The sequence below is a fragment of the Acomys minous genome (assembly GCF_964271855.1).
Source record: "Acomys minous genome assembly, chromosome: 18".
NCBI lineage: Eukaryota > Metazoa > Chordata > Mammalia > Rodentia > Muridae > Acomys > Acomys minous.
The window spans coordinates 62,578,998-62,599,840 of record NC_140501.1 but is presented as its reverse complement, the minus strand read 5'-3'; the positions used below and the strand labels follow the sequence as shown (position 1 = coordinate 62,599,840).

Here is a 20,843-nt window from a genome sequence, read left to right as displayed (position 1 = left end):
TCTTCTATCTGACTTAGTGTCTCTAGTTTCATGTTGAGGTCTTCGATCTACTTGGATTTAAATTTTGTGCAAAGTGAGAAATATGGGTCCAGTTGCATTTTTTTACACATAAACATCCAGTTAGACCAGCACCATTTGTTGAAGATGCTATCCTTTTTCCATTGAATGGATTTGGCTTCTTTGTCAAAAATCAAGTGACCATATGTGTGTGGATTCATATCTGGGTCTTTGGTTCAATTCCACTGATCAACCAACCTGTTGCTGTGCCAGTAACATGCTGTTTGAATTACTGATGCTTTATAGTACACCTTGAACTCAGGTATGGAGACTCCTCTGGAGGACCTTTTATTGTACAAAATTGTTTTAGCTATTCTGGGTTTTTTCTTTTTCCATATGAAGTTCAGAATTGAACGTTCGATTTCTTTAAAAAATTGTGTAGGTATTTTGATAGGGATTGCATTGAATCTGTAGATTGCTTTTGGTAGGATGGCCATTTTTACTATGTTAATTCTCCCGATCCATGAGCAAGGAAGATCACTCCATCGTCTCATGTCATCTTCCATCTCTTTCTTCAGAGTTTTGAAATTTTTTTCAAACAAGTCCTTCACTTGCTTGGTTAGAGTAACTCCTAAATACTTTATATTGCCTGTGGCTAATGTGAAGGGTGTGGTTTTCCTAATTTCTTCCTCTGCAAGCTTGTCATGTGTGTATAGGAAGGCTACAGACTTTATTGAGTTAATTTTGTATCCAGCCAATTTGCTGAAGGTGTTTATCAGCTGTAGGAGTTCTCTGGTGGAATTTTGAGGGTCACTTATGTAGACTATCATATCATCTGCAAATAGGGATAATTTGACTTCCTCCTTTCCCATTTGGATCCCCTTGATCTCCTTTTGTTGTCTTATTGCTCTGGCTAGAACTTCAAGTACTATATTGAAGAGATATGAAGAGAGTGGACAGCCTTGCCTTGTTCCTGATTTTAGAGGAATTTCCTTGAGTATCTCACCATTTAATTTGATTTTGGCTATTGGCTTGCTGTATATAGCCTTCATTATGTTGAGGAAAGTGCCTTGTATCCTCAGTCTCTCCAAAACTTTAAACATGAATGGGTGTTGGATTTTATCAAATGCTTTCTCTGCATCTAAGGAGATGATTGTGTGGTTTTTTTATTTTCAGTTTGTTTATATGGTGGATTCCATTGATGGATTTCGGTATATTAAGCCATCCCTGCATGCCTGGAATAAAGCCTACTTGATCATGGTGAATGATATCTTTGATATGTTCTTGTATTCATTTTGCAAGTATTTTATTGAGTATTTTTGCATCAATGTTCATAAGAGAAATTGGTCTGAAATTCTCTTTCTTTGTTGGGTCTTTGTGAGATTTAGGTATCAATGTGACTATGGCCTCATAGAATGAATTTGGTAATGTTTCATCCCTTTCTATCTTTTGGAGCAGCTTGAAGAGTATCAGTATTTGCTTGCCCTTGAAGGTCTGGTAGAATTCTGCACTCAAACCATCTGGCCCTGGGCTTTTTTTTGGTTGGGAGACTATCAATGATTTCTTCTATTTCTGTAGGGGAAATGGGACTATTTAGCTTGTTTATCTGTCCTTAACTCGATTTTGGCAAGTGAAATTGATCAAGAAAATTGTCCATTTTCCTTAGATTTTCACATTTTGTGGCATATATGCCTTCAAAGTAGGATCTTATGATTCTTTGTATTTCTTCAGTGTCTGTTGTTATGTCTCCCTTTTCATTTCTGATTTTGTTGATTTGGATAGTGTCCCTCTGCCTTTTAGTTAGTTTGGCTAATGGTCTGTCTATCTCGTTAATTTTCTCAAAGAACCAGCTCTTGGTTTTGTTGATTCTTTGGACTGTTTTCTTAGTTTCTAATTTGTAAATTTCAGCCCTGAGTTTGATTATTTCCAGACGTCTACTCCTTTTGGGCGTTTCAGCTTCTTTTTTTTTCTAGGGCTTCCAGTTGTGTTGTTAAGATGCTTATGTATGATGTTTCCGATTTCTTTTTAAAGGCACTTAGTGCTATGAATTTTCCTCTTAGTACTGCTTTCAATGTATCCCACAAATCTGGGTATGTTGTTCTCTCATTTTCATTGAATTTCTGGAACTTTTTGATTTCTTTATTTCTTCCCTGACCCAGGTGTCATTTAACAGAGTGTTGTTTAGTTTCCACGTAGGTGTAGGCTTTTGTTATTTCTGTTGTTGTTGAATTGCAGCCTAAGACCATGGTGATGTGATAGGATACAAGGTATTATTTCAATCCTCTTGTATCTGTTGAGGCTTGCTTTGTGACCTACGATGTGATCAATTTTGGAGAAGGTTCCATAGGGTGCAGGGAAGAAGTAATATTCCTTCTTGTTTGGGTGAAAGGTTCTATAGATATCTGTTAGATTCATTTGATTCATGGCATTGGTTAATGATGTTATTTCTCGGCTTAGTTTCTGCTTCAATGATCTATCCTTCAGTGAGAGTGGGATGTTGAAGTCTCCTACTATTATTGTGTAGGGGTCAATGTGTGGTTTAAGCTTCATTAGGAGATCTTTTACAAATGTGGGTGCCCTTGTATTGGGTGCATAGATGTTCAGAATTGTGATGTCGTCTTGGTTGACTTTACCTTTGATGAGTATGAAGTGTCCGTCCTCATCCCTTTTGATTAATTTGGTTGAAAATCTATTTTGTTCGATACTAAAATGGCTACGCCTGCTTGCTTCTTGTGAACATTTGCTTGGAATATTTTTTCTAAACTTTTTCCCTGAGGTAATTCCTATCGTTCTGGGTGAGATGTGTTTCTTGGATGCAGAAGAATGTTGGATCTTGTTTATGCATCCATTCAGTTAGTCTTTGTCTTTTTATTGGAGAATTGAGACCATTGATGTTGAGAGATATTAATGACCGGTGACTGTTAAGAGTCTTAATTTTGATGTTGGTTCCAGTTGAGCGTTTGTGTAGTTGTGTTTTTGCCATGGTATAGTTATCTATTTCCTGAGTAGTTTTGGTTGTAGCTTGTTCCTTTGGGGTGGAATTTTCCTTCTAGTACCTTCTATAAAGCTGGATTTGTGGATAGGTACTGTTTGAATTTGTTTTTGTCATGGAATATTTTGTTTTCTCCATCAATGGTTATTGATAGTTTTGCTGGGTAAAGTAGTCTGGCCTGGCATCTGTGGTCTCTTAGGGTTTGCAAGATCTCTGTCCAGGCCCTTCTGGCTTTTATGGTCTCTGCTGAGAAGTCGGGTGTAATTCTTATAGGTTTGCCATTAAATGTTATTTGGTCCTTTCCCCTTGCAGCTTTTAATATTTTTCTTTGTTCTGTATGTTTTGTGTTTTGATTATTATGTGACAGGCAGTTTTTCTTTTCTGGTCTATTCTATTTGTTGTTCTCTAGGCCTCTTGTATGTTTATATGCATCTCTTTCCTTAGATTGGGGAAATTTTCTTCTATGATTTTGTTGAAAATAGTTTCTGGGCCTTGGAGTCTGGGATCTTCTCTTTCTTCAATGGCTGTTATCCTCAGATTTCTTCTTTTCATGGTGTCCTTGATTTCTTGGATGTTTTGTGTCAGGATTTTTCCAGATTTAGGTTTTCTTCAATGGTTGCTTCAAGATCTGTGATTGTATCTTCCAGACCTGAGATTCATTCTTCCATCTCTTGGATTCTGTTAGAAATGATCCCCTCTGTGTTGCTTGCCTTTATCTTTGAGATCTCACGTTCCTGTTTTTCTTCTGTCTCTGTGTGTATCATTTAATCTATTTTCATCTTCAGATCTTGAATTGATTTTTTGATTTCTTTCATCTGATTGTTTGTATATTCCTGAGTTTCTTCCATTGCCTCTTTACAGGTCTTCAGAGCTTGAACCGTTTTATTGATTTCTTTCATCTGGTTTGTTTTTTCCTGAAAATTTTCCAGTTCTGCTCTATGTGCTTCTTGTATGTCTCTCACCTGTTTGGCTGCGTCTTCCTGCATTTGATTATGAATTTTATTTCCTCCATTATCATCCTCATTACTAAGGATTTGAGGTCATTTTCTTATATTTCCGATGTGTTTGAGTTCTCTGGGTTGTTTTCTTTGGGATAGCTTGGGTCTGGAGATGCCATATTGTTTTTTTTTGTTTTTTGTTTTTTTTGCGTATGCTTTTATGCTATCGTTTAGATATCTTGCCGTCTCTGTTTTTGTTGGGTAGCTTCCAGAGTTGGGTGGGGCAAGTCCGATAATAGATTCACCTGTTTTCTCATGATCTTCCTAGGTCAGAAGTTCTGATGCTTCACTGGTGTGGATGGCAGGAGGCTAGCCCTGTCGTGTTGGACTCTCACATCCAGTGAATCTCAGCTCCCCTGTACTGTGGGTTTTGCAATCATTCTGGGTCTCTGAATGTGCACTGGGCCAGGTCAAAGTGTCCACAGCCTTCTGGGTCCCCTGCCAAGACCAGATAGGGACACTGGTCCCGAACCATGTGTCAAGCTCCACTAGATTCTCATGGCCTGAGCCGTCTGCTGAGTTCAGCTAGGGACTCTTGATCCAAAATGCACAGAGTCCAGCCAGAGTTTCCATGCTGGGACTGTGTGCCAAGCTCACCTAGAGTGTTTGTGCCCAAAGTGCATGCCATGTCTGTTATATTCACAGGACCTGAACCTCCCACCAAGCTCAGCCAGGAATTCTGGACCCAAACTGCACACAGTGTCCAACCAGAGTCTCCAACCCGGCTCAAAACCACAAGCCGAGCACCGCTAGAGTCTCAGGGGCGGAATTGCACACCAAGCTCAGGCAGGGGCTCTGGAACCACACTGTGCACTGAGTTCGGCCAGGGACTCTGGGCCTAAACTACAGGTAGAGTCCAGCCAGATTCTCAGTGGTGTGATTGCGCACAAAGTTCAGCTAGAGTCTCTGGGCCCAATCTGTCTGCCAAGTCCATCTAGGGACTCTGGTCCATAACTGTACGCTGAGCTCAGCCTGCGTCTCTGGCAGAACTGTGCGCTGAGCTGAGCTAAGCTAGTGTCTCCGGCAGAACTGCACACTGAGCTGAGCTAGCATCTCTGTGGCAGAAGTGCGCCCTGAGCTGAGCTTGGATCACAGCAGCCGAACTGCACACTGAGTCCCGTTTGGGTCTCAGGTCACAAGCCGTGAACTAAGTTGAGCTTGGGTCATGGAGCCCAAATCGTGCAGCACAGCCCAGATCCTGCCCAGAGTCCCCTCTCCCACAGAAACTCCCACTGGCCACCACACCAATCGCCTCCGCCAGAGGGCTCTGAGCTGCAAACCTCAGTCACCGCCACAGCCTCTCCTGCTGCTGCTGCTGTCACCGCTGTCACTAACGCTCCAGTCTGAGAAAATCCGTACTCCTTCCATGTGCAGGGGCACAGAGGTCCTCTGCACCCTGATCCATTCGAATTGTGGAACACTCCTGCTGCAGTGTAGTGGGGGCCTCGGTGTTCCTGGTTCAGAATTCTGTGCAATTCCCTGAATTGTTTACCGGAGCATCTAAACACGGCCCACACTGCTCGCCTCCATCTTGGATCCCCCCTGTTTTTTTTTTTTTGAGACAGGTTTTCTCAGTGTATCTTTGACTGTCTTGGTCTACAGAGTGAATTCTATAACAGCTAGGGTAACACAGAGAAACCTTGGATTGAAAAGGAAAATGGTATATATCATACTATGCATATAAAATATATAAATTAAGCACCTTTAAAAGTATGAAAGATTTCTAAAAAATATTAAATACTTCCCTTTCTTTTCAGATGTGGTTCAATTGTCATAGAGAGGAAGTGCTGTCATGGACAGGATGCAATGAGTGTAATTAGTCTCTGGTAGCTTTCACCGTGGCAATTACAATGGGAGGAGCATTACACAACCAGGACTTTCCACAGAGGTGTGCATCATCCTCCAGGCCAGGCATATGAGAGGAACACCAACCAGCCAGGCCATGCCAGTGAGTGGTGAATCATCCAGCCAGGCCATGCCAGTGATTGGTGAATCGGCCAGCCAGGCCTTGCTAGTGATAGTTAGATCACCATCCTCACCAGACTATTGACAGGAACCCCAACCAACCAGGCCATGCCGGTGATGGGTGCTTCATCCAGCCAGGCCATGCCAGTGAGTGGTTCATCATCCAGCCAGGCCATGCCAGTGAGTGGTGCATCATTCAGCCAGGCAGGACCAAAGAGAGTAGCATCATCCAACCAGTCCAAACCAGGGTGAAGAACATGATTCAAGAGGCCAAACCACAGAAAAGAGCATCACCCAAGCACACTAAAAGAAATAGAGGAGAACTATGCAACCAAGGTGAAGAGGGTCGGAGCTTAGCACCTGGGACTGCAGGAGAAGGGGCAGGAGAGGAAGAGGATGGAGAGAATTCAGAGAAGAGAACAAAGCAAGTGCCTGGGTCCTTGGAGGAGAGGAAGAGTAACTGATAGTGGGATAATAGATTAATTATCATGTTCACCTTTGTGCTCAATTATTAATGAATCATTGCCTAGATGTATGATAATTTGGGGGATATTATGGATTATCAAATAAGTGATATTTTGTTAAATGTATTACTGAATATTAATGGTATTAAAAAAGTGGCAAAAGGTGGGGATTGAATCTAAGTTCGAGAAGTCTTGAGTGAAAGTTAGTTTCTGAGCCAAAGAACACAAGCTTAAAACAAAATACTTTTGAATGAAAAACTATCTCCCATATGTCTCTTTAAGAGAGACTCTTCTTCTGACCCAGAGACAAAAAGCAGCTTCCTGTGGGCACATGGGAGATAAAGGGAAAAGACTTAACACACCCAGGTTGGCTGCTGCTTGTGGCTTAACTCTCACAGAGCAATGGTGGCTCCAGAAGCAGTGTGGTTACAAAACTGGAACTGAGAGGCCAGGAAACTTACAGAGTGAGGTGCACAATGTATTTAACCACTTACATTAAAATATAGAGACTGCTATGGTCTCTCTCCAAAGTGCCATGGCACCAAGGACTTGGACTTTCTCTGACTTTGTTTTGGTTGCTGTCATGGACCAGGTTGCATGATGTTTAACATTGATCATGGTTTTCCATGCTTTTTCTACAGAAGATCAGGGAGAGAGAGGGGGAAAGCCATGGGACGGAATACTAAGGTACAGGTAGGCAAAATGGAGGAATGAACAAAACTCTTCCTGATAGAGAATGGAAACTTGACAGCAGCTGGAGCTCAGGGCTCTCTGGGTACAAGATGCTTGTCAGCCATTTCTCTATTTAGTTTCAGCCTCAAAGATCTGTCGATTGGTAAGAGTTGGGTGTTGAGGTCTCCAACTATTAATGTTTTGGGATCGATGTGTTAAGTTTTAAACAAGGTTGTTTTACAAATGTGGGTGTCCTTGTATTTGGGGCATAGATATTCAGGACTGTAATGTCTTCTTGGTGTATTTTTTCTTTGATGAGAATGAATGTCCTTACCCATATTTTTTGATTAATTTAATTTTATTTTTTTAAGATTTTAAAATGATGTATACAGTACTTTGCCTGCATGTACACCTGCGGACCACAAGAGGGCAGTAGATCATATTATAGATGGTTGTGAGCCACCATGTGGTTGCTGGGAATTGAACTCAGGACCTCTGGAAGAACAGTCAGTGCTCTTAACTTCTGAGCCATCGCTTTAGCCCTCTTGACTAATTATAATTGAAAGTCTATTTTATTACACATTAGAATGGCTACATCAGCTTGCTTCTTGGGACTGATTGCTTGGAAAAACTTTTCACAGACCTTTATTCTCAGGTAATGTGTATCTTTGTTTCTGTGAACAAAGGAGTCTGCAGTGGTTCCAGGCTCCACGGAAGTCAAAGCTTCACTGGACTCTGAGGCTCCGGGGTCTAGGTAAGTTTACTGTAAGCTCTACTGCCGGAGCCTGGGCGCTTGTAGGTGAGTGCTGCCCTGGGAGCCTGTCCTGCCTGGGGCTCAAGATGCGGCTGATTATTACTAAACTGTGGAGCCTTTTCTGTAGCCAGGAGCACAAAGTAATCATCGTGGGACTGGATAATGCAGAGGAAACCCCCATTCTTTATCAGGTCTTCATGAATGAAGTACTTCTCCAACCCCAGGAAGCAATGTTAAAGAAATAGCTGGGAAGAACTTTCATTTTCTTATGTGGGACGTTGGAGGTCACGTGTCTCTGTGGTCATCCTGGAACACCTGTTATTCAAACACCAGAGGTCACCATTGTTGTCCGGAGCATCGACAGGGAATGACTGGCTACCACAAAAGACGAATTATACAGAATGTTGGCTCATGAGGATTTAAGGAAAGCTGCAGTCCTTGTCTTTGCAAATAAACAGGACATGAAAGGGTGCATGACCGCAGCTGAGATCTCCAAATACATTACTTCAGTGAAGGATCATGCAAGGCATATCCAGTCAGGCTGTGCGCTAACAGGAGCAGGGGTATGCCAAGGTCTAGAGTAGATGACCTCCAGGATTGGTGTGAGATCATTTTTTTTTGCTTGAAAATGACTTCTCTATTTATTCTGTGACATGAACATTTTTCCTATAACCAATGGCTGCTGAGGCAGCAGCATGTTTAATTTATAAAAACACAAACCTCTAAGCAACATTTGAATCAAGGATCGTTATACTGGAACCTAAAGATGTTTTCTTTTTTTTAATTTTTAAAAAGTTTAAAAATTAGAACTCAATTGTTATCCCATCACTTGTATCTACCCATTCCTCCCCCTCCCTCCCGCTTTCATCCTATTCCCGTTCCCAAGGTCTAAGACCGAGGGGGACCTCCTCCCCCACTGTATGGTCATAGGCTATGAAGTCTCATCTTGGTAGCATGCTTATTCTTTCTTTGAGTTCCATCAGGCCTCCCCACCAAGGAGAGGTGGTCAAATATGGAGCACCAGAGTTCATGTCAGAGTCAGTCCCTGCTCTCCACATAACTGTGGAGAATGTCCTGTCCATTGGGTCGATCAGAGTAGGGGTTCAATGTTTACTACTTGTATTGTCCTTGGCTAGTGCAATAGTTGGTCAGACAGCCCCAGGCCCCAATCCACCCAACAGGATGTTCTTTAGTCAGATGAGCATACTTTGTAACTATGTTTGCAGCAACAGAACTCTTCTTACTGTGTATTCTAATTATTCATTGCCTGCCTTGTAGAAAATGTTTGTCACATTGTTCCTGTCATGTGAAGGTTGTATGTCCTTTAACAGTCAATTTCCTTTAATTCTCTGTCACCACTCCCTCCTTGCCAGGAACTTACCGGTTTGACTGAACAGCAGTGGGAATTGTCATTTACTATTTCCCCTGCACTAAACATTTATTTCTCTACAAATCCTATTTATCTTTTGGAGAGAATTAATTACAGCAAAGAAAACCTACCTAGAAACTCTGTGTGTGTGTAAGAGTTAGTATCATGAATATTTGCTTTAAGTTTCCCTCACCTCTTTGCATGTCATAGTATAGTTTTAAGGTGCTCTTTGCATGGCAATTAAGTACTCCATTTATTTATGGAAGGAATTAAGTTCACTTTTGTACCAACAGCATTTGGTTAAAAATTAATCAAGGTGAGCCAGGAATGGTGGCGCACGCCTTTAATCCTAAAACTCGGGTGGCAGAGGCAGACGATCGCTGTAAGTTCGAGGCCAGCCTGGTCTACAAAGTGAGTCCAGGATAGCCAAGGCTACACAGAGAAACCCTGTCTCAAAAACAAAAACAAAAACAAAAACAAAAACAAAAACAAAAACCAACCAACAAACCAAACAACCTTCAAGCTGGTAGGGTGGCGCACGCCTTTAATCCCATCACTCGGGAGGCAGAGGCAGGTGGATGACATTGAGTTTGAGGCCAGCCTGGTCTACAAAGTGAGTCCAGGACAGTCAAGTCTACACAGAGAGACCCTGGCTCAACCCCCTCGCCCCAGAAAACACTAATCAAGGTGAAGCATCAGTTTGAAAGTCCAGCTTCAAATATAAATATTAATGGTTCCATTTGATAGCTGAAGAGTCTTCACTGTGTGTATAACTGCAAATTTAGTAAAATAGACTAATGTGGAGTTAAAGCCAGGATGCTGAGAGTATGTTTTCTATCCGTTTACTGCCTGTTCTATGGTCAGCAAAACCTGAGCTGTTTTGTCAGAGATACCACACCTGCTTTGGGCAGCAGCCAAAGTATGGATGGTTCTTTTTATTTCGTAGGTTTGTAGTAGTATCTGTCAGAGCATCTTTATCACCAGCAGTATATTACTGAAAGGCAAAGTAACATGGCCTTTCCATAAGTCTGGATGAGAACGATGCAAGAGAGGCTTCAAGTGGTCCTCATTCCCACCCTAGCCAAGTAGTCTCTGTGTAGGTAGAAGTGTCTCCTAAATTCTTATAAGGTACTGGTGAATCTAATCCTAGCATAGAGAATTCCTATGAGACTCAACAATCATGTTCTTTTTTGTTTGTTTGTTTGTTTGTTTTCTTTCTTTTCCTTTCTTTCTTTTCTTATCTTTTTATTTTTGTTTCTATTTTTTGGGTGGTTGGTCAGTTGTTTTTTTATACAGTTTTTCTAAGTAGTCCTTGTCCTGGAACTCACTAGGTAGACAAGGCTGTCATATTCTTAGCAACATAAATAGTTTTATTCATTCCAGAAATGATTTGATGCACCAGGCTTACTGGACGGTATTAACGGTTCCCCACAGGTGAAAGTGGGAGTGAACCTTAAGTAAAAGGCAGACAAGTGTTGTCATTACCCCTGTTTATGTCACATGTGTCACTTGCTGTATGAAAGGGATAAAATGTTTACTAAGGGGTGGTTCTTCGTCTTTGTGATGTTTTTTATTTGGATCAAAATAAGCTCCAGTGTTCATAAATATCTGCTCAAAATTGGTGTCTTAATTTCAGGTATTTTAAAATGTAAGTTGCCTTAAATTTTGCTCTCTTTCAGCTTTACTTGTTTGTTACATTTAGTTAATTTATTTGAACTTGATATTTTTCTTTTTTGGAAGGGGGTTTGTTTGTTTTATTAATTTTTTCATATAACATCTCAATTGTTAGCCCATCCCTTGTATCCTCCTATTCCTCCCTCCCTCCCACTTCCCCCTACTCTCCTCCCCTATGTCTGTGACTGAGAGGGACCTCCTCTTTCTATATATGCTCTTAGGGTATGGAATCTCTTCTTGGTAACTTGCTATCCTTCCTCTGAGTACCACCAGGCCTTCCCATCCAGGGGACGTGGTCAGAAATGGGGTACCAGAGTTCGTGTGAAAGTCAGATCCCATTCTCCACTCAATGATGGAGAATGTCCTGTCCATTGGCTAGTCTGGGTAAGGATTCAAAATTTACTGCCTATATTTTTTTTGGCTGGTGCCATACTTTGAGCAAGACCCCAGGACCCAGTTCCACCTGTCATACAGTTGCTCTTGTAGGTTTCCAGGGCCCTCTAGATCCTTCTATTTCCCCATTCCCCTAAGTTTCTTTCACTTAAAGTCTCAATAGGATGTCCTCCCCTCTGAACCACTTTCCTGGTAAGTAAAGTTTTTCATGGGGACGTACCCCTTGGACTTGTGTCTCGATATAAGTGAGCATATATCATTTAACTCTTTTTGCTTCTGGGTGAACTCACTCATTATGATAATTTCTAGTTCAATCCATTTGTCCACAAATTTTGGGAATTCCTTATTTTTAATAGCTGAGTAGTATTCCATAGTGTATATGTACCACAGATTCTTTACCCATTCTTCTACTGAGGGACTCTTAGGCTGTTTCCAGGTTCTGGCTATTATAAGTATGGCTGCTATGAACAAGGTTGAGCATATGTTCCTGTTGTGTGGTAGAACATTTTCTGTGTATATTCCAAGGAGTGGAATAGCTGGGTCTTGAGGGAACCCTATTCCCAGTTTTCTGAGAAAGCACCTGATAGCTTTCCAAAGTGGTTGTACTAATTTGCATTCCCATCAGCAATGAAGGTGTGTTCCTCTCTCTCTATGCACTCCCCAGCATGTGATGTCACTTGAGTTTTTTTTATCTTAGCCATTCTGATGGGTGTAAGATGGAATCTCAGTGTCGTTTGATTTGCATTTCTCTGATGACTAATGAGGACGAGCATTTCTGTAAGTGTTTCTCAGCCATTTGATATTCCTCTGTTGAGAATTCTCTGTTTAGTTCTGAGCTCCATTTCTCCTTTGGGTTATTTGATTTGGTGGTGTTTAATTTTTTGAGTTCTTTATATATTTTGGATATTAGACCTTTGTCAGATGAAGGGTTGGTGAAAGAGCTATTAACATTGCTTGAGCCACTCATCGATAACCACACTGAACTTGATATTTGTGTTTAGTGTTTGCACCCTTGATGTGAAAATGTAGCCAGAAGAAACGTTTTGTGAATTTTTCTTAGTGATTCTATACCAACTAGAGGATAAATTTAAATTTTTGTATGTTTTAAATAGAACTCATCATCAAAAATGAGAGAGAAAGCAGATATAAATCCATGGGCATGGTGGTTGTGGAGTGGGAACGGAGCTAGGAAAATACCCTTTCCCTAAAGCACACTTTGCTTCAACTGTACTTCCTTATAGTGTTTACAATAATATATAAAACAATCTCATATTTCTTCTTATGGAATGATGATCTGCTTCCTTGGATGTAGTAAGATTGGTTCGTTCAGTTTTCTTATATCAGATAATATGTTTATTTGTCTATTATCACATCAGCATTATATTGAAAGTGTTTTTAATAGTTGATTGTTTTCTTGAGTTTCTTCCTCAGAGAATGGGGAAATAGAAGGATCCAGAGGGTCCTAGAAACCTACAAGAAGAACACTATGACGGGCGGATCTGGGCCCAGGGGTTCTGCTCAAAGTATGGCACCAACCAAGGACAATATGTGCAGTGAGCATCAAACCCCTACCCAGATCTAACCAATGGACAGGACATTCTCACAGTTAAGTGGAAAGTGGGGACTGACTTTCACATGAACTCTGGTGCCTCATATTTGACCATGTCCCCTGATGGGGAGGCCTGGTGGCACTCAGAGGAAGGATAGCAGGCTACCAAGAAGAGTCTTGATACCCTATGAGCATATTCATGGGGAGGAGGTTCCCCTAAGTCACAGTCATAGGGCAGGGGAGTAAGGGGAAAATGGGAGAGAGGGAGGAATGGGAGGATACAAGCAATGGGATAACAATTGAGATGTAATATGAATGAACTAATAAAAAAATTTAAAAATAGTTGATTGTCTAATGGCTACTGGTATAGATGCAGATTTGCCATTTGTTAAAAGTACAGTTTATTTTCATTCCAAATCCCCCCTTTTTTTTTAATAAATTATTTTATTTTATGTGCGTTAGTGTGAATGTGTCAAATCCCTTGGAACTGGAGTTACAGACAGTTGTGAGCTGCCATGTGGGTGCTGGGAATTGAACCCAGGTCCTTTGGAAGAGCAGACAATGCTCTTAACCACTGAGCCATCTCTCCAGCCCCCAAATCCCCTTTTTAAAAGCATATAATTATTTGGATTAGAAGCAATATCTATTTGAAAGTGAAACTGGCATTGAAGGAGACCTCGTACTGTTCATTGGGATATTGTCCATGGGAAGTTTCTGTGAGGCCTGTGGAAACTGCCATCATTGGTCTTTCAGTTCACAGCAGTAGGAACCTAGTTATCCTATACTCCAAGAGAATACGATGGTAAAACATTTGACTTGAATGTTCGCTGTGAATCAAAGGACTGTAAAAAAACTATCTTATGTAAAATGAAAATGTGTGACAGGTGCCTTTATTATTGTGTGATGAGCTCTCATTTTAAAAAGGAAATGTTTATTTATTATGTATAGAGCACTGTGCTCCCATGTCAGAAGAGGGCGCCAGATCCCATTACAGATGGTCATGAGCCACCCTGTGGTTGCTGGGAATTGAACTCAGGACCTCTGCAAGAGCAGTTGGTGTTCCCACCCACTGAGCCATCTCTCCAGCCCCCGAGTTCTCAATGTATCCTCTGTTCTTGTGACGTCACATTAGCCGTGATGACATGGAGGGGAGTGGTCTTTGTTTCACACTCACCTTTGTCCTCACGTTATTTAGTGCAGTTTGTATTGTACAGGAGCCTCCCACACCTGCTTTCCACCTTCAGAAGCTTATCTTGTTGTTTTTAATTTAAAAAAAGAAAGAAAGAAAAAGAAATTGGCTGATCAGTCATGGCGCACGCCTTTAATCCCAGCACTTGGGAGGCAGAGGCAGGTGGATCTCTGTGAGTTTGAAGCCAGGATAGTCTACAAAGTGAGTCCAGGACAGCAAAGGCTACAGCAAAAAACCCTGTTTTGGTAAAAGAAAGAAAGAAACTTAGAAGAAAAGGAAATTAGGATTTAGCTAATGTCTTTTCAACATGGTACAGCTCAAAATGCAAAACACCACCCTTACAAATCACATGAGCCATTTTCTTCCCTGAGCATGCTATCTTCACATAGAAGCACATTTGAGAATCACTATAGATGCAGCTCTTGTTTTCTAAGGGAGTGCACTAAATATTCGTATCATTAATGTGCTTTACGTTCTTAAACTCTGAAGTATATGTGTATATATATGTATATAATATATGTATATAATATTTTGAGAACTGAAGATTGAATGTACACTGTTTGCTTTAGGTTCTTGTGTTAACATCTTTATGGGAATAGTACTTTTATTCTATGGTCACTAGAGAAACATATATATTTCATTGTGTAAAAAAATCAACAGAGCAAGACTGCAGTGTAATGAGGAATAAACACAGCTCTGTATAACCTACAGTAAAGCACATGGCAAAATCAATCAATTTCGAAGCAACGGTCAGCATGATCTAATTATTATTTCTGAAACAATACCCAGGAATCTTTAATCATAAATTTCTTCAGGCTGAAGCCGTTGTGTTTACATGATTGTTTTAGCAACATAGCTTGAGCTAAGTGTTCTCTAAAAAAGAAAAAAAAAGTGACTTACTCCCGGTCCTAAACCAACAGACGTGCTATCTAAGCCTAAGCTTACTGCCAAGGAGCCCTCTATTGTAAAATATCTGTAAATCATGAAATACCAGCCTCACCTCCTATAGCTCTCCAAGCAGATTCTAAAGAAAAATTTCCCTCCTAACAGTATCTAGCCAGGTACTGTTATGTCAAGGTCCTAACATTCTTGCATAGAGTGCCTTTCTTGAATGCCCCAATGTGGAGGTAGGGTTGTATCTTCATAGTAGTATATCTATGCTTAGCATGCTAGAGACTCTGAACATTTGTATTAGCACAGAAAAAATAAATAAAAAGAAAGCAAGTGTCTTAGTGAGGGTTCCATTGCTCTGAAGAGACACCATGACCAAGGCAATTCTGATCAAAGAAAGCATTTACTTGGGGCAGGCTTAGTTACATAAACGTGTACAGTTTGGGATCTTAGCAAGGGGAACAGCATTAGGAGCACACTTTGGGAAATTTGTTTGTGGAAAACTCAGAGCTTTGAGTTTTTGGTTTGTCTCCAAAGTTATGGATATGTTTTCAGGTCATCACAGAATCTTTGCCTCAGTCAAGGCACCCAGCGGGAAGATACTTATCAAAGCTTTCAGGGTCCTCATCCCCAGGCAAGTCATACATGTTCACTAATGTGTCTATGTCCTGGGGCACAGATGCCCAGGGAGGCATGGAAGGCCCCGGGCAGATTTGTGAGATGTCTAAACCCTGAGAAGGTTGCAGGGATTCCAGTGAAAAGTCATCAGCCTCTTCAGGTTGCTTTGCTCCAGCATTCTTCTGTGACTCCTGGTCTCTTATTAACATGGCCTGGCTGGATGATGGACCCATTACTGGCATGGCCTGATGGGATGATGCTCTTCCCATTAGCATGTCCTGGTTGGATGATGTTCCTCTCATTAGCATGTCCTGGCTGGATGATGCTCTTCCCATTAGCATGTCCTGGCTGGATGATGCTCTTCCCATTAGCATGTCCTGGCTGGATGATGCTCTTCCCATTAGCATGTCCTGGCTGGATGATGCTCTTCCCATTAGCATGTCCTGGCTGGATGATGCTCTTCCCATTAGCATGTCCTGGTTGGATGATGCTCTTCCCATTAGCATGTCCTGGTTGGATGATGCTCTTCCCATTAGCATGTCCTGGTTGGATGATGTTCCTCTCATTAGCATGTCCTGGCTGGATGATGCTCTTCTCATTAGATTGACCTGGTTGGATGCTCCCAGTGATGAATTCCCCTGATAGTTTCTCTGCTGTGTCACAATTTTTTGTTGCTGATTTTTAAACCACATCTGAGAAGAAAAAGTAATTTTTGATCTTGTATAGGAATAATTTTCTTTTTAAAAATTGCTTTAAATTATAAAATCATTTTCATACGATATATATGATTTAGTTTTGCATTTTTTGATACAGCATTTCTCCATGTAACTCTCACTTTAAATCCCAGCACTGTGGAGACAGAGCCAGAAACTCTGTAAGTTAGAGGCCAGCTTAACTGACCTCCAAGGCTACACAGTGAGACCCTACATCAAGAATACAGTCATATCAATGCATTATTGAAAGTCAAGCATGGGGTCTATGCCTGTAATGCAGCACATTGGGAAATGGAGGCTGAAAGACCCTGAGATCAAGACTAGCCTCAAATCCTGTTAGTGGTTGTGCATGACTTTAATCCCAGCACTCCAGAGGAAGAGTCAGGCCGATCACTCTAAGTTCAAAGCCCACCTGGTCTCCTGCCTGAGTTCCAGGACAACCAAAGCTACACAGAATGACCCTGTGTCAAAAAAGACAAGCCTCTGTTCTCTGCTGAAAGGGAAAGGGGGTGGAACTGGAGAGATGACTTGTTAGATAAGAGCACTTGTGGCTTTGCAGAGGACTCAGGTTCCATTCCCAGTATCCAAGACCTGCACCTCTGCCTCCATGGACTATGCCAGCGCTGCTAGCATCCTTATGCACCAGGCAAACACGTGGCACATGTTCTGACAAGCAGGTACCCACACATACACATGAATAATTTTAAAACTTAAAATGACAAGAACAAACTGAGGCCCACAGGAGGCCCCACGCTAGGTGACCACCCTGAGGAGCACTCCACACACCAACCTGCACTACCATATCATTAAGCTGGAGTCTTGAAGCCAGTTCCTGAGTTTCCTGCTGGTCTGGGAACATGTTCCTGTGGAAAGCATCTTGCAGTGCCATGATTTGTTCAAGAGTGAGTAATGTCCAGAACCGATAATAATGCTCTGGCTGTTCTGTTGGAAGAGACAAGAACATTTTTCATTCTTGAACTGTTTATTGCCAAACCCTAAACCATACCTATCACATTACATTTATTTATTTATTTGCTGTTGTTCTGTTTTTCAAGACAAGGTTTCTCAGTGTAGCTCTTGCTGTTCTGGAAGTCCCTCTGTAGACCAAGCTCGTAAATATTATTTCCTGAGATGGGGCATGAGATGAGAGCTTTACCCTAGATTTAGAATACATGGCATAGGTGGTGCCAAGAATATTTTTATCTAACTAGCCCTAGGCCTGTGTCTGGAAGCTTCTATCCTCCAAACAATCTAATCTGCATAATTAGATCTTGAAGGCTGCAGCCTCCAGCCTCTGTTTTCCAACCAAACCTAGAGTGTTTTCAGCCTCTGAGACTTAGTGCTGAATAGACTCAGCCTTTCTAGATACTTCTGACCTCAGGCAGGCTGGTTCAACTCAGCTGTTCTGGCTTAAAAGTCCTCTCTTATTTTTTTTTATTAATTTATTCATATTACATCTCAGTTGTTAGCCCATCCCTTGTATCCTCCCATTCCTCCCTTCCTCCCACTTCCCCCCTACTCCCCTCCCCTATGTCTGTGTCTGAGGTGGACCTCCTCCCCCTGTATATGCTCATAGGGTATCAAGTCTCTCCTTGGTGACCTATTATCCTTCCTCTGATTGCCACCAGTCATCTCCATCCAAGGGACATGGTCAAATATGAGGCGCCAGAGTTTGTGTGAAAATCAGATCTCCTTCTCCACTCAACAGTGGAGAATGTCCTGTCCATCGGCTAGTTTCGGTAGGGGTTCGAGGTTTACTGCCTATATTTTCCTTGGCTGTTGCCATAGTTTGCAGAGGACCCCATGGCCCATGACATGGCCCAGACTCGCCTGTAGTTTTCCAGGACCCGCTGGATCCTTCCATTTCCTCATTCTCCCAGGCTTCTCACACCTAAAGTTTCAATAGGATGTCCTCCCCTCTTACCCACTTTCCTGGTAGGTACAGTTTAAAAAAAGAAGTCCTCTCTTAGCTCATGGATTCAAACTGACTTCTCTGCTTAGAAAAGCTGCTTCTGAACTCAATGGATTTCAACTGTGCTGTCTTCCAGAACTCTTCAAGATCTCCCTTGCTCTCTCAAGTGATGCTCTGTGTTCTTGTGAGAACTGGGCATAGCCTATCTCTGACTTATGCTGTCAGATCTTCCTGTAAATAATCACACTGTCTGTCTCTCTATAGACCATATTGTTTGGAATCAAAGGAATGTACTAAAATAAATCCAGAGAGATTAAGTATGTGTACCCAGCAAACATCTGTGTTCAAGCAGAATCCTATTAGGTCTGTGACGTGATCCCTTGCTTGAGCAGTTCTGTTGCTGGACTTAAATTTCTCTACAAGAGGTGGTCTTGCGGTGCTCACCGGTAATCCCAGCATTCAGGGACTCAGACACAGGGTGCCTTATGTGAGTTCAAAGCCTGCCTTTTCTACCAAATGAATCCAGGACAGCAAAGGATACTCAGAGAAACCCTGTCTGGAAAAGTTGACCTCAAACTCTGAGATCCCTTGCTGGGCAGAAAGGTCTGTGCCAGCATGCCCCAGCATACCTTAAAAATTCTAATTGAAATTCACTGTTTCTCCTTCACATGTGCACTCACGTAGTGCAGTGCACAATGGACTCAAACACAATACCAATGAGCTGGTTCTCCACTTATGCTATGTGGGTCCCAGATTTGAACTTAAGTCATCAGGGTTCAGTGACAGCATACTTACTCAGAAGCTATCCTGACTGCTTCTGATTTTAAATGTCCCAAAGTGGACAGAGCATCGTGACACATGCCAGGAGCCACAGTATTGGGGAGGCTGAAATATGCATATCAAAGGAAGCAAGTGACCGGTAATCAAAAAGATATTGCACATCACTTGCCATCAGGAAAATTCAAATAAAAATAAGGAGGGGATGGACACATGGCTTAACAGTGTTTACCAGTACCTACTGCCCTTGTAGAGGACCAGAGTTCAGTCCCCACCCATGAAAGTGGATAACTCATACTGCCTGCCTTTTTCCAGCCCCCATCTGCACTGCACTCTCACACACAATTTGTACACACACGTGTGTTAAAATAGTTAACCATAATAAAATGTGCATGCTGGAGAGATGGCTCAGGAGTTAAGAGCACTGGATGCTCGTCTTAAGGTCCTGAGTTCAAATCCTGGCAACCACATGGTGGCTCATAACCATCTATACTGCCATGCAAGTGTACATGAAGGCTCATACACAAAATAAATAAATCTTTTTTCAAACACAAGAAAATTTGGGGCTGGAGAGATGTAAACACCCCCATCAACTGAGGTACTTGCTGCTCTTGCAGAGGACCCAGCACCTACAATGTGCCTCAGAACCATCAATGACTCCGGGTGCGTAGGATCTGACGCCTCTCTGATGTCCTTGTGTGCATCACATATGCGGTGCACAGACTAAGATGCGGGGAAAGACTCATATGCACAAATGAACTGATAATCTTGGTTGTGGACTTGATAATATCTAGAATTAAATAAAACCAGAGCAAGTGGGCATGCCTGTAAAGGTTTTTTTTTCTAGTTCACTAGAGATACAAGTCCCACTCTAATCCCATATCCTGAGAAAACCCACCTTGCCCATCCTGTTGTGGTGGTGTTAGACACTTTTAATCCCCTCACTCTGGAGACCAAGGCAGACAGATCACTGTGAGTCCTGTGTGACTACCCATAATAGTTCTGGCTAACATGGATCTCATAGAAATCATCCTGCCTTCACCTCCCAACCACTGGAATGAAATGTATGTGTCATCACACCCAGATAATAATCTAAAAGAAACAGGCACCAGTGTGGCGGCTCATGCCTCTAATTACAGCACTCGGGATGCAGAGGCAGGCAGATAGCTATGATTTTAAGGCCAGCCAAGGCTACAAAGTGAGTCTAGGACAGGCAGGGCTATACAGAGAAACCCTGTCTTGAAACACCTAAAAGAGAAACAAATGAAAGAAAAAGAAACAAGCAAGGAAAGGAAGAAGGATGGAAGGAAGGAAGAGAGGAAGGCAGGGATGGAGAGAGGAAGGGAGGAAGAATACACACTGGTGAGGATTGCAGGGAAAGTTGCTCATACGTACACTATCAGTGGAAATGGTAGTTAGTTTGACCACTAGAGAAACCAGTGTGGGAGCTCCTGAGACATGAAAGCAGAATTACCATATGTTCCAGCTGTCCCATCCCTCAGAATATATCTGAAAGACTCTGATGATGGCCACTTCACAATATCCAGTAGACGCAGTCAGCCTAGATGTCTGCCGGTGAGTCAGGGGAGGAAGAATGTGGGGTCTAATACACAGGGAAGGTTAAAGCAGAGTGAACTGTGTTCTGTGCAGACAGCTGGTGGATCTGCAGTCCATTATGTTAAGCTAATTAAGCCAGACTCACTAACCCCATGTTCCTCTCCTCTGAGGGAGCTAAACTAAGAACAATAATAAATTAGCAGGGCTGAGTGGCCTGCACAGTTAATCCTAGCACTCAGGAAGCCGAGGCAGGTGAGCCTATGGGAGTTTTAGGACAGCCTGGTCTATGAAGCACGTTCCACAACACTCAGGCCTTCCTAAAGCCTCTGTGTCTGGGAGAGAGAGAGAGAGAGACCCAG

At 42.1% G+C, this 20,843-nt stretch overlaps 1 pseudogene across 1 annotated transcript; it reads left to right on the top strand.

Annotated features, from left to right (window-relative positions):
• The first annotated feature begins 7,928 nt into the window (after positions 1 to 7,928).
• On the top strand, positions 7,929 to 8,468 carry LOC311589116 (ADP-ribosylation factor-like protein 5B; annotated as a pseudogene). The gene has a single exon. The product of its transcript is annotated as an ADP-ribosylation factor-like protein 5B (transcript).
• The last annotated feature ends 12,375 nt before the right edge of the window (positions 8,469 to 20,843 follow it).